At 60.6% G+C, this 25413-nt stretch overlaps 1 long non-coding RNA gene across 4 annotated transcripts; it reads right to left on the bottom strand.

Moving 5' to 3' along the window:
* Positions 1-4877: 4877 nt before the first annotated feature.
* On the bottom strand, positions 4878-19441 carry LOC115525450. 4 transcript variants are annotated; one of them, XR_003972367.1, is made up of 7 exons: positions 19431-19441; positions 14428-14435; positions 9317-9914; positions 9019-9187; positions 6387-6975; positions 5691-6163; positions 4878-5488 (listed from the first exon to the last, which is right to left on the bottom strand). It is a non-coding gene; the product is annotated as an uncharacterized LOC115525450 (long non-coding RNA). The 4 variants fall into 4 exon arrangements; XR_003972370.1 differs by lacking the exons at positions 14428-14435; positions 19431-19441 and having other exon boundaries at positions 9019-9181; positions 9317-10201; XR_003972366.1 differs by lacking the exons at positions 14428-14435; positions 19431-19441 and having other exon boundaries at positions 9317-10199.
* Positions 19442-25413: the final 5972 nt, after the last annotated feature.

The raw sequence follows: 25413 nt of genomic DNA, 5'->3' as shown, positions 1-25413 counted from the left end.
GGCCACGAGGGCAGGGTGGCAAACAGGGGCGGTGGGGAGATACAGAGAAGGAGATGGACTTGAGATTCTTGGAAGGAGGTTGGAAGGAGTCTGAAAGCTGGATCCAAGACAGGACCAACGGACAGGACCCCCCGGATGGTCTCTGGAAGGACCTGTCAGGGGTGACAGATGTGAGCCAGGCTGGGTACCATTCCCTGAGCTGGGAGCACCATGGAACACCAGGCTGGGGCTGATGGGTGAACAACAGTTTGGTTAGGGGTGTGGTGAGTTAGGGGTGGCCCTGAGCACCCGATGGGAGATTGATCTGGGAGTGTCCCTGGGCACCTGATGGGACCCCGATGAGATGCCTGGGACGAAGATCTGGGGGTGGCCCTGAGCACCGATGGGAGATTGATCTGGGGGTGCCCCTGGGTGCACCCAATGGGAGATTGATCTGGGAGTGCCCCTGGGCACCTGATGGGACACCGAGGAGATGCCTGGGACATAGATCTGGGGGTCGATCTGGAGGTGCTCCTGGGCACCTGATGGGAGATCGATCTGGGGGTGCCCCTGGGCACCTGATGGGACCCTGATGAGATGCCTGGGACGTAGATCTGGGGGTGGCCCTGAGCACCGATGGGAGATTGATCTGGGGGTGCCCCTGGGCGTACCCAATGGGAGATTGATCTGGGAGTGCCCCTGGGCACCTGATGGGACACCGAGGAGATGCCTGGGACATAGATCTGGGGGTCGATCTGGAGGTGCTCCTGGGCACCTGATGGGAGATCGATCTGGGGGTGCCCCTGGGCACCTGATGGGACACCGAGGAGATGCCTGGGACATAGATCTGGGGGTTGATCTGGAGGTGCTCCTGGGCACCTGATGGGAGATCGATCTGGGGGTGCCCCTGGGCACCTGATGGGACACCGAGGAGATGCCTGGGACATAGATCTGGGGGTCGATCTGGGGGTGCCCCTGGGCACCTGATGGGACACCGAGGAGATGCCTGGGACATAGATCTGGGGGTCGATCTGGGAGTGTCCCTGGGCACCTGATGGGACCCCGATGAGATGCCTGGGACGAAGATCTGGGGGTGGCCCTGAGCACCGATGGGAGATTGATCTGGGGGTGCCCCTGGGCACACCCAATGGGAGATTGATCTGGGAGTGCCCCTGGGCACCTGATGGGACACCGAGGAGATGCCTGGGACATAGATCTGGGGGTCGATCTGGAGGTGCTCCTGGGCACCTGATGGGAGATCGATCTGGGGGTGCCCCTGGTCACCCCATGGGACCCCGAGGAGATGCCTGGGACGTAGATCCAGGGCTCAGAGGAGACGCTGCAGCTCTGAGATGCCCGGAAGTTACTGCTCATGTTTTGCCCCAGAATCTCCAGCTCCCTGAGCTGGGACCAGGGCCCAGGCTCCACTGCCCCCTCCCTGGCCCGGACGCTCTTTCCAGCCCTCCTGGTAGTTTTCCAAGAGGACGCAGGGTGGACGAAGCCCAAAGACGAACGTTTCACTAATGCTGTGAAATCGGAGGCAGCAGACAGAAGCTTCCCCAGCCTCGGCTGGCCTCCTGTGTCAGAAGGGGCCGGCACGAACCGGGCGCCAGGGGCTCTGTGCCCAGGAGCAACAGGTGTGGTGGGCGGGGAGGGCCCGCTCTCCTCCAGACGCCCCCTTTCTGGAGGGACCCGATCCCCTCCGTGCCGACGTCACCATGTGGGCAGCGGGACTCCCGGATCTCTCTCCTGGGCCGAGAGCAGCGGAACATCAGCACACCCCAGACGGAACCCCCTTGTCGCCTCCCTTACCGTGGGTAAGTTGTCTCCCCGCAAGCAGCCCCCCAGCCACACACCTGGGGGCACGCTGACTCCTCCCCGGCGCCCCTCCGACTCCCCTCCACTGCTCTCGAGCCCGCCCTCGGGACTCCGGCCGCACTGGCATCTCCCCCGGGTGACACACGCACCCTCGCGCTCTGATGAACCCCTGCCCGTCGTCCCAACGGGACCCTGCCCGTGTCGGCTCCCGGCCCCGCTCCCTTCCGCGTGGACTCCGGGTTGCCCCCAGCGGCCCGTGAGGCCCTCCGCCGGCCGACCTCGCCACTCTCCAGCGCACCTGCTCTCCCTGTCCCGGGGTCCCTGCCGCTGCCCGCACCTCCCCCTGAGCTCCAGTCGGGCCCTATGAGGCCGTCTGGCTGATACGCCCGTTTTCTGTTGTTGCCCACGCTGTCCCCTCTCCCACGAAGCACTGCCCCCACCCCAGCTAAGCCAGAGACCCCTCCCTGGCATCCGGACACTTCTGCTCCAGAAGTGCGCCCTCCTCCCTCCACCGTGCGCTGGGCACCGCCCTCTGCCTCTCTCACCAGGCAGGGCACCCTGTGCACGTGGGAGGCAGCGAGGGCCTTGCTGAGAAGCTGGTTCGCACAGCCAGACGCAGCCAGGTTCAGACCCGCACAAGAACCGCGAGACCCCAGGCAGCTCATCCGTTTCCAAGACCCGCTGCGTCTCCACGTATAAAAGTTAGGGGACGATGTGACCCGTCCTTCGGGGATATCCCTTCATTCTTTCCACCGTGTTTATGGGGCACCCGCTATGTGCCGATCGCGGTTATAGATGCAGGGGAGAAAGCAGTGAGGGAAACGGCCAGAAGCCCTGCTGCAAGGTTGCACACGTCCAGCAGGTAACAAGACCAACGCCTAAGCTGTTCAGTGCATCAGGTAGTGCTGAACGCTACGGACTACGGGGGGGGTGGCTGCAAACAGGGGGATCAGGGGAGGCCCCCTGAGCAGCCTTCAAGAGGAAGAGGAAGCAAACCGTGTGGGTGTCCCGGAAAGAGTGTCCCAAGTGGAGGGCGTAGCGAGTGCTAAGGCCCTGGGGTAGGAGGCTGCCTGCAGAATGTGAGGGGCTTGAACTCACGGACTGTGAGATCATGACCTGAGCCAAAGTTGGACGCTTCACCGACTGAGCCACCCAGGCGCCCCAGGGGACAGCTCTTCTGAGCAGGACAGTGGCGGCCTCCTCGCTGGGTCTGGGAAGGCCGTGTGGACAACCGGGATTGGGGATCGTGCGGCCCCAGTGGGAGAAAACGGAGGACATCTTGTCCAGTCCCAAGCCCTCCCGGGTCTGGCTGGGCAGGACTCGGCATCCTCCTGCGTCTTGGAGTGAAAGGACCAGCCGAGACCCAGGGGGTCCGAGAGCGCCGGGCGCCCACTGGCTTCTGAACCGGCACATTCTAACTCAACTGACCTCTAGGCCCCGCAGCTGACTTCCTGGCAGCCGAGGGACGTGGCATCCTGCGATACTGCAAATGCTCCTTGAACAGGAAGGAAGAACATTCTGGAGACAAGCACCCGGGTGGCTGGTGAAAAGGGGTTCTGCCCGTCAGCGGTTTTCGTTTTGATGCGTTTCTTCGCCTGAGAGGTTGTCGGCTGGGTCTGGTCCCGAGCCCACCGTGTGGCAGGAGAAGGGGACTGTGCCTCTGGGCGAGTCCCCTGCCCTCTCAGGGCCTCCGCGTCCCCTGCTTGTGCTGCATTCGTGCAAAGAAGGCACGCCCACATGGACCGTCATCCACGAGCTGTCTCCTCCGTCCACCCATTGGAAGAATTTTGATCCACGCTGCCTACGCCTCAAGTCTTCTCCCCTGACCGCTGTCCACACGCCAGTGCTGAGGACGGCCCATGTGTATTGCAGCCCCCTCCCCGACCCTGCGTCTTCCCGACGTGGTGCCCGGCAAGCCCCCAGAGCGGCAGGTGTCCCCGGAAGCCCCTCCCACGCCAGGAACCGAGCATCAGCCCAACTGTTCACAGCCGTGTCTACAGATGACATAAATACATCTCGTGAGCCCAAACCAAATGGATCCCCAGCTCAGTTTCTCCTGAGCCAAAGCCCCAACATGTCCAGAGCCGTCACAGGGCCACCAACACAAGGGGACAGGTGACAGAGAAAACGGGGATGGAGACACAGGGACAGTGACCTATAAGCAACTGCAGGTGAAACATCTCACTGTTGCAAAGCATATGTAGGACGTGTGACCACAGGCAGGCTTGGGGAGGGGGCGGGGACAGGGAGCCGTACCATCGTCAGCAACACCGAGAATCACCTTCTGGCTGATTGGAGTCTTTTTTTTTTATGGTTATTTATTTTTGAGACACAGGGAGAGACAGAGTGAGAGTAGGAGGAGGGACAGAGAGGTGGGGGACACAGAATCGGAAGCAGGCTCCCGGCTCCGAGGTGTCAGCACAGAGCCCGACACGGGACTCAAACCCACGAACCACAAGACCATGACTTAAGCCAAAGTTGGACGCTCAACCTACTGAGCCACCTAGGCACTTCTGAAAATAAGTACTTCTTTTCTTTTTTCTTTTCTTTTCTTTTCTTTTCTTTTCTTTTCTTTTCTTCTCTTCTCTTCTCTTCTCTTTTCTTTTCTTTTTCTTCTTTTCTTTTCTTTTCAACATTTGTTTACTTTTGAGAGACAGAGCATGAGCAGAGGAGGGGCAGAGAGGGAAACACAGCATCCAAAGCAAGCTCCAGGCTCCGAGCTGTCAGCACAGAGCCCGACGCGGGGCTCGAACTCACAAACCATGACATCATGACCTGGGCCGAAGTCGGATGCTCAACTGACCGAGCCACCCAGGTGCCCTCGACCGGGGTCTTTTTGAGGCTTAAGCGAGTTGGGGGGTGTCCCCCAACTCCTCCACCCCCCAAACACAAATGCTCTCAAGATGTCCGCCAGGGGCCCTGATCCCCACACCAGAGGCAAGAAGGCCTTGGTCATATCGGTTGCCCTGTGCCCGGCCTCCTGCCAAGCCAATGCCACTTGGAAGGTCCTGTGCTCCTTCTGAGTAAGCTCCTCGTTGACAGACCACCAGGCCCGGTGCCGGGAAAGGGGAACACGCAGACAGTCCGGCTGCCTGGGTGACTAAGAAGGCGGCCCCAGAGCCTTCCGGTCTCGGTTTTGCCATCTGTGAGATGGGACCCTGGCCCCTCGTGGCTCTGACCGTAACAGTCCTCATCCGCAGCTTGCGCCCATGGTGCTGACTGCTCCCCTCGCAAATGAGCCGCTTCAGTGAGAAAACCGCTGGTGCCCTTTGCGCCTTCCCCTCACACCAGACGCTTCACGCGTTATCACTCGTCTTAGATCAGCCTCCACATATTAATTCGTCAAACGACCTTGTGAGGGAGTGATGACTGCGAGTGTCCCCATTTTACAGACGAAGAAAAGGAGGCTCAAAGAGTTTTTCCAAGGACACACAGCTGGAGAGGGGCAGCCGGAGCCCAGAGCCCATGTTCTTAACCCCTGTGCCACCTGCCTCCCTTCCCATGAAGCAGAGGTGGTCCAGAAAAGCAAGCGCCGGCCAAACTCGCACAGGCTTCTTGGCTCCAAAGCCTCCGTTCTTGCTTCTACGCCCGCATAATCCAGGCCCTCCGTATCCTCCGGGTATAACGCGGGCAGGTTCCTCCTGAGGGAGGAACACAAATGTGTCCCGCAATGGGGTGCCTCTTGGGATTCCTGCAAGAGATGGGTAAAATCTTATCAAAGAACACGGTGATGGACAGCAAGCCATCAAGTCAATCGGGAATCGACAGACTCTGATGTCTATCAGGTCATGCAGACCTTCCTTAACTGACATTGGAGTAACGTCCTAAAAAACCCATGCCAAACGGAAAATGTTGCAAAGTCAAAGGTGCATTTGATTACACATGTAACCTACCGAACATCACAGCTCAGCCTACCGGCCCTGAACAATGACATCGGCCTACGGTCGGGCAAAATCGTCGAACGTAAAGTCCATTTTACAACAAAGCATCGAGTGTCTCATGTGACGTGTTGAATCCTGTAATGAAAGTGGCCAACAGAGTGTCTGTGTGGGTAGAGACAGGGGTCCGAGCACCGGCTGTTGACCCTGGCGACTGCTGGCTGACCGGGAGCTGGGGCCCCGGCCGCTGCCCAGCACCCCGAGAGACGATCGCGGACCCAGGAGAAGATCCACATTCAAGCTTCGAAGCACACGTATCCCTTCCACAACGTCGAGTTGGGGACTGTCTGTAATCAGCTGCACTTCCTTTGGTGACCTTGGGAATTCGAACCGAACACAGCCTGTGGTTGGGGCTCTCGTACAAAATGGTTCGGAGTGAAAACGTCCCGTGGCTCCCTGTGACGTTTAAAGAGAAATCACTGGGGCGCCTGGGTGGCGCAGTCGGTTAAGCGTCCGACTTCAGCCAGGTCACGATCTCGCGGTCTGTGAGTTCGAGCCCCGCGTCGGGCTCTGGGCTGATGGCTCAGAGCCTGGAGCCTGTTTCCGATTCTGTGTCTCCCTCTCTCTCTGCCCCTCCCCCGTTCATGCTCTGTCTCTCTCTGTCCCAAAAATAAAATAAACGTTGAAAAAAAAAAATTAAAGAGAAATCACTGATGCAGAGACTTGAAGACCCAGTGGGATTTCAAACACAAAGCGAGGGTGACACGAGTGGGACACGCGTTTGGCGGAGGGAGAGATGTGTGCGAGACGTTCTGGCCACAGCCGCCTCCTCCTTGGGCAAGGTGGAAAGACAGCGGGTGAGGAGTGGGGTCGGTGTCTCTCCGGAGCTGGCCCAGTGCCAGACGGGCTGAATGCACACGAGAAACATGTGGGAGGCGAAGGAACGAATGAGCGGTATGCGGGAGACGGGAGAGGAGGGCAGGTGAGCCATTTCCCCCTCCTCTGCCGGGTGCACTCCAGTGTGTTTCCAGGTACCTGAGTCTCAAGGTTGCAGGTGCAGGACCTCACAGAGGGAAGGACCTGCCCCTCCCATCCAGGGAGTGCCTGGCCAGTGAGGGTCGGAGGGCTCCCCGGCCGGAGCGGGGCTCAGAGGGCATCCGCCCCCTTCCAGGGAGGCCACACTGTCCGGGCCTCTCTCCTTGCAGGGCTCCGAAGGCCGAGCTCTTGGCCCATCCGTCTGGGGCAGGCTGAGTGCCCCCACACCCTTGGCAACTGCCCGAGAAGATTCCAGGGAAGTGGCCTTAGGGATGAGACACTGTATGAATGAGGGAATGTGTGGTAGGAAGTGACAGTGGTGACTCAGGGTGACTCAGTCTGGAACTTGCCAGCGGTCTGAGCAGCCGTCTGTGGCCACGGCAGCCCCTCAGCTGCCCACCTCGGGGCAGAGGTCAGTTCTCCTTTTCCCCGGGGCCCATCTCTTGGGCTGGCCTTGTAGCCAGATGCTTGGAGAATGGTGGGGAGGAGGGTGCATGGCAGGTGCCTGGACTGAGCCCAGGAGTGGATGGAGGGGGAGCCCATGAGCAGGACGGGAGAAGGGCTGGGGTGTTGCCTCTGGCCCCTGGAGAACCCAGGAGCCTCCACTTGCCTTCCTTAGAGGCCCATCTCATCTAGCAAGTCTCCATGTTCAGACAGAGGAATCAAGGCCTGGACGGGAGATGAGGCCAAGGTGAAGGGGCTGAGAAAGCCAAGGCAAGAGGAGGATCCAAGTATACTTGTCCTAGCTTGGGTCAGCAACCTCCAGGCTATTGCCCCGTTGGTGGAGGCCATGGGCATCACACCATGCATGCCAAAACTCTGACAAGGAGGTCCTACTGGCCCCACCAAGGCCTCTGCTGAAATCACCTTACTTTCCCACATTCCTTCCTTGAGATAAATTCAGGTGCTGTTTCCATTCTACCAACCCACCCATCCATTAATCTATCCATCTATCCATCCATCCACTTATCTATCCATTCCTCCATCCATCCATCCATCCACCCACCCACATGCCCGCTCATCCATCCATCCATCCATCCATCTGTCCATCCATCCGTCCATCCATTCCCACATCCATCCATCCATTCATCCGTCCATCCGTCCATCCGTCCATCCATCCATCCGTCCGTCCGTCTGTCTGTCCATCTGTCCGTCCATCCGTCCATCCATCCGTCCAATGGGAGCCCTTCCTTGCAGCCTGCCCATGTCTTCAGCATCCCTATGTTCATTCACGCCCCATTCACCACATCTGTCCACCCATCCATCAGCCATCCATCCATCCGTCATTAACGCATCCATCCATCCACCCATCCATCTGTTCACCTACACATCTATCCATCATCTATCTACCCACCCATCCGTCAATTATTCACTGAACCAAGGTCCTGTGACTTTCCTTTCACCTTCCAGTCCTCCGTGCCCCACTCCCTTCTCTCCGGCCATCAAACCTGTCCATCCCATCAGCCTCCGTGACCCAGGTCATGGCCCATGACCTTCGGGAGCTCGGAGTCACCAGGTTTCCGGATCTAGACTGAGAAAACTCTAGGCCGGGCAGAATCGCTCCTCCCCCATCCGTCCCACCCTCCTGGTCGACTGTGGACCCTTGGTCTTACTCTTGCTTCTCCTGATCTTTATCCTTCCCCCCTCACCTGGTTGGGGAGGGGGAGGCCCCAAAGCTCCCCCCCCCATTCTCCCGCCAGCTGACTCAAGGAGAACGGACTTGCTGCTGGGAAGGCCTGAGGCTCCAGACTCTGGGGCAGCAGTAAGCATGAGCAATGCTTGTCGCTTCCTGTCTGGCCCCAGCCTGCCCCTCCCAGCGCTCCTAGCTGGGTCTGTGGTCCTTGGCTGCGGGGCCTAATTAATTCTGGACTGGCCCAGCACAGGGGCAGCCCAGCCTCATAAAGCCATAAATGGTTGTGTCTGTCTCATCGTCATTCTACCTTACAGCTTTTGCATTTCAAAGCGCTCCGCCCTTATGATTGGATTTGGTGACTGCAGCAGCCCTGACTGGGGCGGGGGGCAGTGGGGACCCCTGAGCCGCACAGCGCTGTGTGGCCCCAGATGGGACCGTCTCCTCAACTACACGAGAGGAGGCATCGTTTTATCCCATGGGGCGCAAAACAGGAGGCTGTGATGTGCGGGCGAAGCTGGCAGAACTGGTGGGAACGTCTCGCCTGCTGTGCAGACGCCGGGTCCCCCAAGTGGCCCAGAAGGTGCCACCGGGAGAGCCTCCCTGGCAACACCCCGCGCCTGCCTCCTCCACCAGCGCCCTGCCCCTCGCTGCTGAGTATCGACCCCCATCTTTTACCTTCGCCGCTCGACTGCCGCTCTCCATTATTCACGGCCACACACAGAGGGGCCCAGCAGAAGAGTCTCTCCAGGTAACAAATGGCCACGGGTGACCGATGAGACCCGCAAATGCACTGGGAGCCAACGTCTGGACCAGAACCCAGCACCACAGCCTGTCACCTCTGTCCCTGTGCCAACAAGGGAGCTGCTGAGGCATCTCTGGGGATGGTCCCGGGGGAGCTGCTTGGCCCCAGAGGGGAGGGTCCAGGCCCGGGTGGTGTCTCACCCACCAGTCCCTCCTCTTGGTTTAAGCTCACCTGCTTCCGCTCTTCCCAAGCTGGTACTCAGCTTTCCCTCCAGCGATGGTCTTGCTGCCCCTGCCCACCGGGCCTGGAGGTGTCCCTACCCCCCGCCGCCCCCGGGGCAGCCCCACAGCTCTGGCAGAGCCTTGGCAGGAGGAGGAAGCTCGCCCCCCCTCCCAGGGCCCCTGCCCAGGTGCCCCTTCCCCCCCCCCCACCGTGACCCCAGAGGCAGCCAGAAGCTGGTTCCAGAAGCAGACCAAGCCCGGAAAGCCTCCTCACCATCCTTGGGAAACATCAGAGCTGCTCAGCTTGGTTTTGCAGCCCAGCAGGGCCCCGGCCTCCCTCCGAGCCTCTGTGTCCCCTGCCCTGCGCGTGTGCCCACCCTGCACCGGGCACTCTGTCCTCTCCCGCTGCCCCGATGGCCTCAGTGCCTCCAACACGACACCTTCCCTCTTGCCTCCGGTTTTTGCACGTACCCCCTTCCTCCCAGAGGCTTTCCCCTCCTTGCCTCCCCCTACCCTTCCCCCGGTTGATGTCTCCTCCCTACTCGGGGTTTTCCCAGATGCCCCCTCCTCCTGGGAGGCTTCCGTGACCCCCCAGCTGGGCATGTCCCCTTCCGTGCATTTCTGCTAAGTCACGTCCCACACCGCATTCTCACTGTCCGGCTCCGCCATCAGACTGGCAGCTCGGCGGGGCGGGATCGCGGCAAGTCACTGATGATGTCCCCAACGTGCCCTGGCACCAAGGGGCTCCGGGACCGGCTGCCAAGCAAGGAATGAGCGACGCTGTGAGACCCCTGGGGCTGCCTGTGGACAGCCCCTCGGAGGAGGCCGTGGTCGCGTGGAAAATCTGTGCCCCCAAGGGCACCTGGGGGGCTCAGTCGGTTGAGCTTGAGCGTCCGACTTCGGCTCAGGTCACGATCTCACGGTTTGTGGGTTCGAGCCCCGCATCAGGCTCTGTGCTGATGGCTCGGAGCCCGGAACCTGCTTCCGATTCTGTGTCTCCCTCTCTCTGCCCCTCCCCTGCTCATGCTCTGTCTCTCTCTCAACAATAAATAAACGTTAAAAAAAATTTTTTTTTAAAGAATCTGTGCCCCCAAAGCCAACGTCTTCTTCTCTTTCCTTTCCCTTCCCTCATTCTTCCATCCACCCCAGCCTTCAAGAGGGGAATCGCCGAGGGGAATGGGCCCATCACACAGGCCGGCTGCCACCCCCCACCCCGGCCTCCTGGCTGCCTGGGACAGAGACGGGTCAGTCCCCTTCTGGGGCCGGTCCAGACTCCAGTCCCTGCCCCAGCCCCCCCCCAAGGACAGTGAGCCAGCAGGCTGCAGGGAGAGGCCCAGATGAACACCAGCCATGTGGATGCAGGAATCCGGGCAGCTGAGACCCCCACAAGACCCCCACCTCCCCCTGCAAACCTGCCAGTCCTGTGAACTGGGCCCAGCCGGGGTCCCACAAATGCAGGCAGGACGGGGGCACCAGGTAGGTCTTATTTCTGTGAATGGAACCATATCCCAGGTCCCACCGGCCTCTCCCGGCCACTCAGCAGCCTTGGGAGAGGCGCTGACCAAAAGGGGAACTTCTCGACCTAAGTGTGAGTCAGACGGAAGGGAAAACAGGGAAATTCTTCTTGGGTTTCACTGGGGCCCCAAACAGAGACCTGCCCCTGCAGGAGCCCCTGGGCTCGGGAACATCCACGGGTAACCTTGGCCTGTCCAGCACACAGGTTCCTCTGTCCCCTGGTGCCCCATCTGGCAGGGAGGGCCTGCCCCACACTCACCGGGGGGGGGGGGAGGCCGACAGGCGTGGGCTACGGAAGAATCCTGCCGGCCATTCACCCATTCGCTCGTCCGAGCACCTACCGTGTGCCAGGCCCTGTGCTGTGACAAGACACGCAGGGGCCCTGCCCTCGTGGGGCTGACAGTCTTTGGGGGCGGGAGCCAGTTAACCCACAAGCAAACCGGACGGAGTTGTGGGCTGTTGTTCATGCCACAGAGGAAGGGACTCAGCTGCTCCGACGGGGTGGCAGGGGGAGCCTCAGGGAGGAGGCAGAGCCACGGGAAGCCGGGGACGCGCGTCCCAGGTGGCAGGGGGCACCGCCTGGCGGGGGGGAGGGGGAGCAGAAGGGCACAGTGATGGGAATTAGGCAGGACAGAGAGGGCGGCGGCCGGCCTCCGGGGCCACGGCTCGGGCAGGGCTTCTGGCCAGACAGAAAGCAGGGTCGCTGAATGCCCGGGGGTTCCCGCCCTGCAGACAGTCAGATTTGGGGGAATCACAGGCTGCTCTCCCTGGGAGCAGGCAGGAAACCCCCCGCATCTCGGGGGGGGGGGGGTGGAGGGACGGCCGCCCGCGGAGAGCCACCCCTCCTCCGTCCACGGGACCCAGGGCCCCTCCCCTCCGCTCCCCTCCCTCCCCCCTCCCGGGGCAGGCTCCTCCACTGTCTCCCGTCCCTGCCCGGGCCAGTCGGCTCTGCTGTCCCTTTAAAGAGGCCTGAGTCACAGAGTTAAGAATGAAACTGACTCATGGTGGAAGAGGTGGTCACCGGGCTGGCCGGGCGCCAGGGCTGTGGCGGCAGAGGAAGCTGGCGACTGCAGCTGCCTGTGTGCGCTCCGCAGCAAAGGGCAGAAACCACAAAACCCCATTTGAAATTCCGCCGCCCCGCGCAACTTGTGTAATGAGGTTCCCCCTCATAATGGGGGCATTCAGGGCCCACGCGGGCCTGTGGGGCTGGGGGCCTGCCCCCCGGGGCCAGCTGATGGTGATGTCATCTTCCGTTAGGAGTCTCCCCTCCCCTCCTTCCATTAAGGACTTTTAAAAAAATGCACCGGGAAACCCAAGTGAGGGCCAGAACGGAAGTCTTGGTTTTATTTATAGTTGATAACTTATGTCCGGCCCGCTCCACGGGAGGCCCGGCAGGGAGGATAAAGAGCCCAGAGGAGGGGGCAAGAGAAATGCTCCAAACCCCAGGCTGAGGGGGCACCTGAGGGCAGGCCCCAAGCTGTCCTCGGAGCTCCCTAGCAGCCGAAGCAAAGAGGCAGTCAGGGCACAGTAGCAGGAGGCCGAGGAAAACGGGGACCCTCGGGGCCCGGGCTCAGGTCCCAGCTCGGCCATGGTTGAGCCGTAAGACCTCACACAGAACCTGCCTTCTCATCTGAAGATGGAGAGAAGAGCCCGGAGTTGTTTTAGAGGCTCTGCGGGTCTGGGCTCCAGGGGTGGACAGCAAATCCCGCCCCTTCTCCCCAGGCCTACGTGCACGGCAGACATCACTAATGGATCGCAGCACACTTTCCCCGAGCCAGACCCTGCCTCCCAGCCCCATCCCGCACAGCTCTCCAGGGGCCACCGCCAGTGTTCCAGAGCTGGCCTGGGGACTGACCTGCTTGTCCCCTGCTGGTAACCAGCCGGGGAGAGGCCCAGGAGGGCCCTCTTGGTATTCCCAACACCCGGCCCACGCCTGCGAAGGAAAGTCTTGTCTAGTAAAGGAGGGGCGGGGAGAGATTGGGAGAGGGAGGAAAGCTTCTCCCAAGCCTCTTGTTGCGCGTCTCTGGGCCTCACTTTCGTCATCTGTTAAATGGCCATTTAGAGCAGCTAGCTCCTCAGGGAGTGGTCCCGACTGTTAAGTGAGGCGTGCAAACCACTTATGGGCAGGGCGTCCGCAGCGGAAGGACTTGGGGGTTGCAGGTGGGAGCGCGGGGACCCCACCCTGGCCGGTGGTCCTAACTCACGGCCCCAGGCCCCAGGATGGAAACGCTCACAGGTGCCCGGCACCCCCAGGGCAGGGTCCCAGGTTGGAGGGGGTCTTGGGGGGGGGGGGGGCAGTGCTGTCAGGCCTGCCCTTCTCCCCCCTGCACAGCCAGAGGGCATTCGGGGTGGTACAGATTCCCCCCTGCACCGCCAGGAGACCCCACCAAGGGGCTGAGCACGCACCCACATGGGACCATGTCATTTCCGTCCAGAACCTGTTTCCTGCGCATCTCCTGGCGCCTCAAGCTAATGGCTCTTTCAATGTCCACTTGAATGGCCGATCTCTCAGGGAGAGCCGTTTCCCAGAACCCCTTGTCCCTGACTCCACGAGGGGCTCCTGGTGGCATCCGTGGCCCTCCGGAGGCCCGGACCCCACGTCTGCCTGGACTCCCTCTTCCTCCCAGTTTCTCCAGTGGCAGATGCCGTCCTGAGAGGCCCTTTTCCCCAGGGAAACAAACGTCTCCTCCCAGGGCCGGCCGGGCCGGGAGGGAAGGGGGAGGCAGCAGGGCCCCAGTTTGGATCTCTCCGTGGAACGTGTGCCTCCCGCCCAGTGGACAAGGGGAGCCAAAACCTGTCCTCCAGGGGCACAGGGACGAGGCGAGAGAAACACGATCACACACCCGAGCCGCGACAACAGGTGTACAGAGCCCCAGAAGAGGCAGACGTGGGGCGGCTACTCAGCGGGCTAAGGAGAGAAGGTATGGGGTCAGGAGGTAGGACTGTTCTGGGCAGAGGGAACAGCATAGTTCCAGGCAGAGGGAACAGCATGCGTGAAGGGGAGCTCGGGAGCTGGGCCAGCGAGACCGGAGGTCGGAGCAGGGACCACGTATGAGCGGGATAGACCTGGGCAGGCCGAGCCAGACCTCCAGGGCCTCGTGGGGTGGACAACTGTCCCAAGTTCCTGGAGAGGTCTTGGTGGCTGGAGAGGTGATGTGACCACGCTTGATTTACAGCCTGAGAAGAACATTCCAGCTTCTGAATATGTCATGATTTTTACACCCCACGTGGGAGGCTGGCTCCTATGCGGGCCCCCATGGCCTTGGGTCCCTTCACACCTCCCTTTCCCAGGCCCAGAACCTGAGAGGTAGAGAGTGCCCTGCCCAAATCCATGGAAGCGGGGTCCCTCCCCCTGACCCCAGAGCCCCAACCTCACCTTCTCAGAGAGAGCGGGCGCCTCGGCCTGAGTTTATAAGCGGCACAGGTTGACCCAGACACCAGGGGCTCCAGCCCCAGTTCTGGGGCTTCGAGACCATCCTTACCTCTGCACGAGGCAATGACCAGGCAGAAGCCAGGTGGGCCATCCTGGGTGGGAGGGCTGGAGGCTGCGCCTGAGTGATCTAACTTGGCACTATCTTGGGTTGGGAGGCGCCCACCCAGGAGGACCTAGACGGCTCAACAGTGGCCCCAGCCCCTCGCCAGAAGTCCGTTGGTCTCACTTGCAAGACACCTGTCCGTCTGTGCCTGCAGCCCCATCCGCCTGGTCGGCCTTTCCTCCTTTGCAACAGAATGAAACGGAAAGAAAACGGAAGGGCGGGGCTGCCCAGGTAGGCGGGGCGTTCTGCCCGGCCACCATTCCTTCCTTCCTCTGGGGTTAAGGTCAGGGCGGAGCCATGGCCAACCTAAGACCTGCCCCCCCCCCCGGGGGAGTCGGGACTCCCCAGCTGGCCTGGGTCCCACCTGCAGGGGACCCACACGGCCACCTCCTTCCGTGACCTCAGAACCATCCGGGAGACCAGGGGAAGATGCAGGGGAGTGTCATTCATTCATTCATTCATTCATTCATCTGTGTATCCACCTACTTCATCATCCCATGCTGGGTGAGGGCAAGAGTAATCGTAGGCATACGAACACAGAACATTCTTGAGGGCTTCATATATGCCAGGCACCCCACAAACAAGACAAGCGGTGACTCCCGGAACCCACACAGCCTACCCACGAGGCAGATGGACAGGAAAAGTAGGAGAGGCCTGAGCAAGACCCAGAGGGAGGGATACCATGCTGCCTGGACGCTGGGGCAAGCCAGCCCGTGACTAAGGACAAGGCTGCAGCCATGAGCCAGCCCCACACTTCAGGGCCTCGTGGGCCTTATCAGGGCCTTGCACTTTATCCTGAGGGCCAGGGACCCTGCAAGTTGCAGGTGCAGGGCCTTACGTGACACTTTGGAAGCTTCTTTAAGATGTTAGGCGGAGGTTAGAAGGGGTGGGAGAGGAGATTACCACGGCCACACGGGTCCCAGGGGGCCGATGGTGGGGGGTTTAAAGGTGACCCCGGCAGGGCTCAGGGACAGGGTCCAGGTAAGGGCCAAGGGCATGGGATGTCACTCCACCACACCTGGGAGGAGGCCCCACCCAGTGGGACGGGGAGATAGGGGTGACTCCGGACGGGTATTACCCCTTGCCTGGTGCACGCTGAGCTGGAGATGTCCGTAGACAGCTAAGGTACCCGAGGCAGGGTCTGCAGCTCCACCAGAGGGGAGAGCCTCCAACACCAGCCGGTTCCTCTGCCCCCAGGAGTCGTGAGAGCCCTCACCGGCGCCCTAGAGCCACAGCAGGATCTCTCGCCTCCCGCCCGCTCCTCCCGCCAGCCCTAGAGTGGCTTTCGTGCCCACCAGCGCCACCTACTGACTGCTCAGGTCAGGCCTTCAGCAGTGTCTCCGTGTCCCCATTTTAGAGATGGCCGGGCGTGTCCCCATTTTAGAGATGGGACAACTGAGGCCAAGAGAAGCAGGAGTCCTCCGGAATCCTGCCTTGCAGCTTCTCTCCAAAGAGCCCCTTTAGAGAAGCAGGTGGAAGGGGGGAGATGCCGGGAGACGCCTCATCCCCCTCTTGCCTTCCGTCAAGTCTCCAACGTTCCTAGATTCTTCCAGCATCGCCAACACCGACCCTCGACTCAGGCCCACCAGAGCCCAGTTTGGGTGGACAAAGTTCATGCCTTTGGGCCAGCGTCTGCTTCTGTGACCACCACCCTTCCCCAGACAGTCCAGCTGGGCCCTGCTGAGAGGTGGGGGGTCAGAGAAATCTGACCCATCCCTGCTTGATTCTCTCCCTCTGCTTGCGACACTCATAGCACGAGCCCAGCTGTTAAACCAACGAAGAGGTAGTGATGGCGGTGGTGATCTTGATGGTGACGGTGGTGATGATGCCGAGGAAAAGGAAGATAATGGCGAAGATAACTTTGGTTGAGCAGTCACTACGTGCCAGCTGCCTTCCCGCACTGCTTCGTCTCACCCTCGGGACAACCTTGTGAGCTAGGTCTGCTCTCCTCTCCGTTTTCAGAGGAGGACAGTGCAGCACAGAGAGGTTTGGCCACATGACTCGTTCGCAGCAAAGCCGAGAGGCACACGCGGACAGTCGTGCCAGAGCCTGCTCGCTGACCGCCGCCGTCCCCTGCCTTTGGTCACGGAAGAGCCCGTCTTTGTGGCCCCCTCATCTGATAACTCTTCGTCCACTCCCAAAGGGCCACACCGCCCCCCATCAATTATCAGTCTGGCGGCTCTGCCCCAGGAAGACACAGGGAGGAAGCTGAGGGCCCTGAAGTGTGGGGCTGTCCGTGGGGCCGCAGGTGCCACTCAGGGCACAGCCGAGGAGGGATCACCACGCCGCCGCGGGGGGCATAGGAATGTCCGATCGGCCGCCACCCCCCACCCAATGTTCCTGCTCCAACAGATCAGGCACGGCCCTGACCTCCTTCCCCTCGTGAACAACTGGCCCACCAGGAGACCGCACTGTTAAAAAGCCGTGGCCCAAGAGCCTCAGCCGCTCCCGTGCCCGAGGGCCGGCCTCTGCCAAAAGGCTGGTCTGCACAGCCTCATTCAGCTTTCCACATGCCCCACCAGAAGCCCCCGCTCCGTTTTACAGATGAGCTGCTTCCTTAAAGCCTTACGCCACAGGGGATGGAACCACGACCCCGACGGAGGCCTGTCTGATCCACACATACCCCCACCCCAGCCCCACACAGCGCGGCCTCCTTGGGAAAGGGTGCGCCCGTGCCAAAAGCACAAGGGCCCGGTGCCGGTTAATCGCTCGAAGTGTGGCCGCTAGAGTCCTGGGTCCCCAAGTTCCCCCACCCTGGGTCCACGCCTACGGCAATGTTACCCCTGAGACTGTGAACACGATGGCTTTCGCTCCCATGGTGAGGTTGGGTAGGATGGCCCAATTAACTCGTTCGCTGTGATGTGGGGACATTCATTAGCCAGGTGGGCCGGTAGGGCTGCTTTTAAAAGCGGAGGGTTGGGGCGCCTGGGGGGCTCAGTCGGTGAAGCGTCCGACTTCGGCTGAGGTCACGATCTCGTGGTCCGTGAGTTCGAGCCCCACGTCGGGCTCTGTGCTGACAGCTCAGAGCCTGGAGCCTGTTTCGGATTCTGTGTCTCCCTCTCTCTCTGCCCCTCCCCCGTTCATGCTCTGTCTCTGTCTGTCTCAAAAATAAATAAAAAAACATTAGGGGCGCCTGGGTGGCGCAGTCGGTGAAGCGTCCGACTTCAGCCAGGTCACGATCTCGCGGTCCGTGAGTTCGAGCCCTGCGTCAGGCTCTGGGCTGATGGCTCGGAGCCTGGAGCCTGGTTCCGATTCTGTGTCTCCCTCTCTCTCTGCGCCTCCCCCGTTCATGCTCTGTCTCTCTCTGTCCCCAAAATAAATAAACGTTGAAAAAAAAAAAGTTAAAAAAAAAAATTTAAAAGCGGAGGGTTTTCTCCAGAAAGGAAACGGGGACATCAGTCCTACAGCGGCAAGGACCTGAATCCGGACAACCTCCTCAATGAGCGTGGAACTGCGTTCTCCCCCAGAGCCTCCAAAGGGGGTGCGGCCTGCCTGGTGCCATGCTTTCGGCCACATGAGACCCTGAGCGGAGGACCCAGCTCAGCCGTGCCTGACTGCCGACCCACAGAGCTGTGCGCGAGTAGGACGTCGTTTCAAGCCCCTAAGCGTGGGGTGACCTGGAACGCAGCGTGGGTAACCGGTACAGATACGCATTCAGGTGGCCTCCGGCGGGACCCTGGGGGTCCCAGTCAGGGAGGCCTTCCTTGGAGAGTTCCTGAGGCCTGAGTCGTCCCTGGGGTCAGGGTGGAGAGCTCCAGCGTGCAGAATCAGCAGGTGCCACGGGGCAGGCCCAAGCCGTGGCGGGAGGCGGGGAGACCGCGAACGGCCGCTCTGGGCCTCCTGTTCCTCGTCAGCAAAACAGGACCGACGCCGGTGAGCCGCGGCCGGGTAAAACAGGGAATGCGTCCAACGGTGCTTTGCCCAGGGCCTGGAGCTTGGTCAGGTGCTTGAGAAACCGTGGACGGGAATAGCGCGCCAATATTAACAATATTTGCCTCGTGAGTTTTACGCGGATGACCGAAGTGCCCAGGCAAAGTCCTGCAGCGGTAACAGTGACTCTGGCTTCTCTGCCTCCCTGGCCGGAGCCCCAGTGGAACTCTCACTCCCAAGGGGCAATAGAGAAGCTGGCCTGGGGCCCCTCCCCCTGCCGGCTCCTGGGGCAAACGGGGACCCTGCCCATCTCCAGAGGAAGAGATCACACATTCATGTCCTCAAGAACCTTTCAGAGAGCTTAAGGAGGTGTTTCTTACACAGCAATAAAAGGCAAATTGTAAAAAACTTCAGAGGGCCTCCTTTTCTGTATCCGAGGACGGAGTGTGACCTCGACGCCTGCACGGGAGACCAAAATGGACCAACCTGCTGTTTCCATGAGCTCCGAGAGAGGCAGACTCAGAAGTGACGGCTGGCGTGAGACACAAAGTCGAGACACGGTCGTTCCGTGATATTTCCAGGGCGCCTGTCGTGGGCCACACCCGGGGCGGAATCCTCTGGGCCTCTGGAACCTAGCAGAGGAGACAGACCCCAGCATACAGGTCGTTCACACCGTGGCATGATCGGTGGCAAGCGCGGGACGCTCAGAGAGGCAGTGAGGGAAAGCATGCCAGGAAGAGAGGGAACAGCCCAGGCAAAGGTACAGAGGCTACAACAGACGTGGCGTGAAAGGAACCACAAGGTGTTCAGCATGAAAGGTGGGCCGCCTCCTTTGGGAAGGAGCCCCGGGCCTTGCTCTGGACGGGACTCCTGTCTCAGCTTCTGTCCCTTCCAAGACTGACCGTGATGATTATTTCACTGAAGGCGCTACTTTCCCGGCAAGCGGCCAGATGGGGCACCGGGGAGCCCCCGGAGAGCGAGAACAGCAGCCACGAAGCTGGTGACCGTGGGCTCACCTGGTGTGAGTCTGGCCCGCACGGGTGTCTGAGTCCTTCAGGTGACCCCGAGCACTGTGGGTTTCAGGACATGTCACAGGGTCCTCCTGGCCCTTGAGATGAGAAAGTTCGATGGCTTTGTCCAGTAGCCTTCATGATGTTTCCTCAAATGGACTTCAATTTCAATTTCAGACCAAGGTCAACACACGCAGAGCACACAGGCCACCGCTCTCCGTGTCTGCACTTGTGGCAGACATGACTAATTGATTGCAGAACCCTCAACCCAGTACTCAGATGAGTGATCTTCGGGGTCTGGTCCACCCTTCTCCGTGAGACGGACACCCAGCTCGGTCGTGAAGCCCTCGAGGGCCTGACTGCCCTCCCCCTCCTCTGGCTGCCGTTGGCCAAGATGCTTGGAAAACTGTAGAAGCCAGCATTGAGGGGGGAGGAGATAAACATCTCTCTCTCCCTCCCTCCCTCTCTTCCACGCGTGCGAATGCACATGCTCGCAGGAACACAAGACTGCATGTATCACATCGTCGGAGACAAAGTCAAGGGCAAGCCGCGTGCTGGAGGGCAGTTGCAGTCCCGTTTGACGCTCTGTCCCAAGGTCTAGCTAGGACAGTTCCCGGCACACAGAAGTCACTCAATTAATAGTTGTTGAGCCAAGGGCATCTATGGGTCCGAGCTGTTTTCAGACCAATCGCACCGTCTCCGGGGCAGGTCACATCCCAGCCGCCTTGTGGGGGTCCCCTGGGTTATCATCTTTCTCCCCGAAAGGGGTGGAGCCTGAGAGACTGTGTTCTCATGAAGCAGCTGGTGAATTAGGGCCTGGAGAAGTTTCCTTGAAGTCTTTAACTCACCACTGAGATACGGTTCTAGACAAAGGCAGGGCGAGGGGGTCGGGGCGGTGAGAGTCTCGGGCGCTCACCCCCTCACCTCTGTCCCTTCCTCAGGGGAATTAATTGGTAGCAAAAAAGAGGACTTTAGGAAACAGCCGTGTTTAAAAGGCCCCTGCTTAATGTTCCCTTTAATTAGAATGGGTTTCACTTGACATTTTTTGCTGACCCGCCGGGGGAGGGGAGCCCCCGCCTGAGTGATTGCCCACTGACCCCGGGATTCCTGTGTCTCAGTTATGCCCCGTTCGTGGGCTCCCTCAGCAGAGTTCAAAAGAATGGCTTTTTCTACAGCAGAACAACAGCCAGAGCGCAAAGAGTCACTCCCCCTGGTCCGGACGCTTCTGTGGGAACCTGGGCCGGGACATTCCTCTGAAAGAAGAATGTGCACACGGGGGACCGCTGGGTCCCTGCCAAGCCCGGTCGTTCAACCGGCTCAACAGGCAGGGCCTGAGCCCTAGGGAAGACAGGTTCCGCACCGCGCCTGGGGATGGGGACGGGGGGCAAGGCAGGCGTGCACCTGCCCCCGGGGCGCTCTCAGCCAGGCCGAGAGGTGGCCCCCGTGCCGCGGCGACTCTCGCAAGGTGGGACACGATGTGAAAGGCCAAGTGCTGGGGGAGCCCAGGGGAGGCGCCTGACTCCAGCCGGGGCAGGACAGGTCTTCACAGGGACAGCTCTGTCTAAGGTGGGACCTCGCATGAGTCAGGATGAGCGAGGCCGGGCTGCACTAACAAACAGGCTCCAGTCTGAGGGTCTCAACACAACAGAGTTCGGTTCTTTACTCTCATCTCGGGCCAGCAAGGGTCTTCTTGGTGGGTCCCCTCGAGCAGCGACGCGGGGATCCAGGTCTGTGGTGGGAGCGAGGCACCCGGTTCGAACTGCCTCGACCCGGATGGCATCTGGAGAGACCGAGGGCCGCAGTTCCAGGGAAGCTGAGGGAGGTTTCCCCTGAACCCAAGAAGAGGCAACGGAGTGAGACCCACAGAGCCCCAGGTCAAGCCGGAGGTAAGCAGGCAAAGGAAGGATGGGGGAGAGAGAAAGGAGAATGGGCAGAAGGAGTGAAGGCACCTTGTCCGCCACACCTGGGCTTACGGTCAGGAGGCGACAGGAGGAAGGCCCGAAGGCAGCGCCCGGACGGGGCTGGCTGCCGGGAGACGCCAACCGTGTGACCAGAGGGTGGGGAGGAGGCTGGAGGTTGACTTCACCGCCAATGGCCAATGACTTGATCCATCACACCTGTGGGAGGAGGCCTCCGTGGAAACCCCAAAAGGTCTGCGTTGGGGGAGCTTCCGGCTGGTGGACACACGGAGGCGTGGGGGAACTTTTCCCCTGACGGTGCGCGGAAACTCCGCGCCCCCCGCCCCGCCTCACCTTTATGCTTCTCTCCCATTGGAGAGTTGCATCCCGTTCTTGAGTTCTGTCCTCTTGTACTAAACCAGGAATCTGGAAAGCGAACTCTTTGGGCTGAGTGAGTTCCATGAGACTTTCTAGCAATTCTCAAGTCTCAGGAGGAGGCGGTGGGAACCTCTGATCTACAGCCGGGCAGTCAGAAGCACGGGTGACAGCCTGGGCTCACAACAGGCATCTGAGTGGGGACAGTGTTGGGGGACCGAGCCCGTCCCCTGTGCAGTCCGGACAGGTAGACAGCAGCAGAACTGAGTTTATCTGTGGGACACCCAGCTGGTGTCTGGAGAGCCCGACAATTGCTCGGTGTGGAGAGGGACCCGCACATCTTTCTGGTGGCCAGAGTGTTCCAGAAGGTTCTGAGAGTCATGGCGAAACAGAAGGGTTTGGGTGGCCAGAAGTGAAGTTCTGAGAGTGGAATTTAGGAACACAGAAGAGCCGCTTCAGCACTTTCAGTGCGGTGTTTCAACTCACTTACATAAAGTGCAGCGAAGGTCTTCTGAGGGGGAGCCCTGAGGTTGGGGCCCAGGGATGGGAAGCAGCCAGCGATGTGGGAAATGGAGCGAAAGGCATTCCGGGCAGGGGGAGCAGTATGTACAAAGGCCCTGGGGCAGAAAAGGATCCAGGTTGTTGGAGGCACGGGAAAGAATGCAGCGAGGCTGGTGTACCAGGAGCCGCGGGGGGAGGGACGTCCAGAGAGGCCACCGCAGCAGTTAAGATTCGGGGCCTTAGAAGGCTCTAGAAGAAGGGTAGGGTGCAGGCAGCGACAGCACTGAGTTCCCCCGGGTGGCAGTGGGTTGGGAGCGGGAGACACGGAGCAGGGTGTCTGGCTTAGGTGAGGAGCTGGGTGCGGGCAGCGAGGCCCGGGGACGTTGACAGTGGACTCCGGCCTGCCACCTGGGCAGAGACAGTGGTGCATTTGCGGAGCAGGGAAGGCAGGACAGGAGCGGGGGAGGCGAGGGGGCCGGTACCCGTGAACCAGCCAAGCGGGATGCGGGTGGCGGGTCGGGTGACCCGCAGCTCTGGGACGGGGCTGATGGAAGTCTGCCAGAAACGTAGTGGCAGATCTCCTCTCTTCTGGAAAGACATCGTCACCGGTACGCCAGGCCTAAGCGGGTGGGGAAGAAAAGAGACCAACAGGCCTTTTGAGTGGGGTGCGGCGAGGGCACCCCCAGTGCACGGACAAAGGCACCAAGGCTCAGAGAGGGGAGCAAAGCCAGGAAAGCTCCCCGTGTACTTGGCATGTGTCGAGTGCGCCCCCGGCCTCGACGTGTCCGGTCGGCACAACAACCCCAGAAAACGGTGAGGAGGGTGATATCCCCGTTTTACAGAGTGAGAAAGTGAGGCACCGAGCAATTCGACGAGGTCCCGGGGCCACCTGAGAGGCCAGTGGCTGGTCCGAGGTTCGACCCAGCCCATCTGACCTCACAGCCCCTGCAGTCACGCCCCAGGTGACACGGCCACCAGGCTGGACGCCAAACGGCCACCGGCTTTCCTGATGCGGGGTGCCTCGAGGACAGTCGGAATTGCAGAGCCTCTAGCCGCCAGGGAAGGTACTGGCTCACGTCGGAAATTACGCCTTGCGTGAAACCGGGGTCGAACCGCGCCCTGGCTGTCGCCCGCTGGCATTCCCGGGCACGAGACCTCTCAGCCTGGTCCCCGGGGCTTGTCGGCGGAATTACCACACCTGGAATGTAGGACCCGCTGCCTTAGCTCAGAAGACGGGTGCTGATTAAAGTATCCTGTGTCACCATGTGGAAACTACAGACGGACCCCCACAGCCGGCCCCCTGCTGAGGGGCACAGCCGTGGGGCCAGGGTGACCCGAGGGCCCTGGAGGTCAGACTGGGAAGAGCGGACCCCACCAGTTGAGTCCGGTCATCGCACGTGAGCCCTACGGCTGCCCTGCAAGCGAGTCACTGTCTCCATCCTGCAGACGAGGAGATGGGGCCCCAAAGCGGGAAAGCCACCTGCCTGAGGCCACCCGGCCAGCGCGCGGCACAGCCAGCCACAAACCCAGAGGTGTGGACTCTATTCACCTCTTCTGCAAATACATCTTGAGTCGGGCTTGTTCAGAGCCAGGTTCCAGCACAGGGGCTGGGAATAAATAAATTAAAAAAAAAAAGACTCTATGCTTGACCTCAGTGACCTCGTGGTCAGGGCAAAGGAGCGTAAGAGACCCTCCACTCTGGAATATTCTTCAGCCTCAAAGAGGAGGAAGATGCTCACCCCTGCTACAGCAGGGACGGACCTAGAGGGCGCGATGCTGAGTGACACGGGGCCGACACGCACGGTCCCACTCACGTGAGGGCCCTGGGGTCTCCAGATGCGCGAGACAGAGAGGTGGATGGTGGGCATCGGGGGAGGGGGCGCGGGCGTTAGCGTTCATGGGACAGAGTTTCAGCTTGGGAAGGTGGAATGTTCTGGCGAGGGATGGTGGGGACGGCGACACAGTGGTGTGAACATAGTTAGCACTACTAACCACACACTTAAGAAGATGACTTAGACGCTACATTTTGTGTTACATGGATTTTTTCATGGTTAACCTTTCCTTAATCAATTTTTTTTTATTTAAAAAAAAAATTTTTTTTAACGTTTATTTATTTTTGAGGCAGAGAGAGATAGAGCATGAACGGGGGAGAGTCAGAGAGAGAGGGAGACACAGAATCCAAAACAGGCTCCAGGCTCTGAGCTGTCAGCACAGAGCCCAACGCGGGGCTCAAACTCACGGACCTCGAGATCATGACCTGAGCCGAAGTTGGCCGCCCAACTGACTGAGCCACCCAGGTGCCCCTCCTTAATCAATTTTTGAGAAAGAAATGATTCACTTCGTTCATTGGTTCTACAGCCGTGACTAAGGGCCTCGGTGCCCCCATCAGCACTGGGCCCGGGGGATTCGCGCGAGTGTGTGTGTGTGTGTGTGTGTGTGAGGGCACACATCCCCGACCGAGAAGGTGCCCGTGCTGGTAGGGTGCTCCCCCGCTCCTTGGCCGATGACCCCAGCCGCAGGGGAAGCTGGGCACGGGGCGGGATGCTTTACAAACACCTCCCGTCCAGTGCTCTAGGGGAAGCCATGATGATCCTGTCTTGCCCAGGAGGAAACTGAGGCTCAAAATGAGTAAGCAAGAGAGCACCATTCGCACCTCCTATACTGGCGCTCTCTTGCTTCGTAACACGTTACCCCAAACTCACTGGCCGAAAACGACACGTACTTATCGTGACCCACAGTTCCTGCCGGTCAGAGACCCAGGGGCAGCCAGGCCGGGTGGTTCCGGATCGGCACCTCTCACGAGGCCGTCGGGCTGGGCTCATCTGAGGCCTGACGAGGGCTGGAGGGTCCACCTCCAGGACGCCACACTGGCCTGTTTCTCAGCGCGGAGACCTTTCCACAGGGCCGCAGGGGTGTCCTCACAGCATGGCGGGCGTCTTCCCCCAGAGCGAGCGGTTGAAGAAAGCAGGACAGAAACCACAGGCCTTCTGCAACACGGCCTCGGGGGTCGTCCTCCCTCATTTCCACACAGCCTCCTATCGGTTACAAAGTGAGCATGTTGAGGGGGGAAGGAGGTCCCTGAGGGAGGGAAGAGCGAGCGCTGAGGCTCGTTGGAGGCCATCTTGAACCGGCGGCCGCCCCCGGCCTGTGGGGCTCTCCTGAGCTGCAACCGGGCCAGTGGTCATCCACACTGCGGTCTCTGGCATCCGAGGACACTTCGGAGACAGCCGGGCCCTGGCAGAGGTGGAGGCTGTCCCAGAGAGGCAGCCGCGGAAACACAAGGGGTGGGTGGGCCCGGGGGCATCCTCCTCAGACACGCACACAGAGGGGACATAGGGACGGGGTGGCCCTGGGGGACGGCCGCATTCCCGGCCGGGGCAGCAAGAGCCAGATGTTGGTGCC

The sequence above is a fragment of the Lynx canadensis genome, chromosome D1 (assembly GCF_007474595.2).
Source record: "Lynx canadensis isolate LIC74 chromosome D1, mLynCan4.pri.v2, whole genome shotgun sequence".
In the NCBI taxonomy this organism is placed as follows: Eukaryota; Metazoa; Chordata; class Mammalia; order Carnivora; family Felidae; genus Lynx; species Lynx canadensis.
This window is presented reverse-complemented; position numbering and strand designations above follow the sequence as displayed.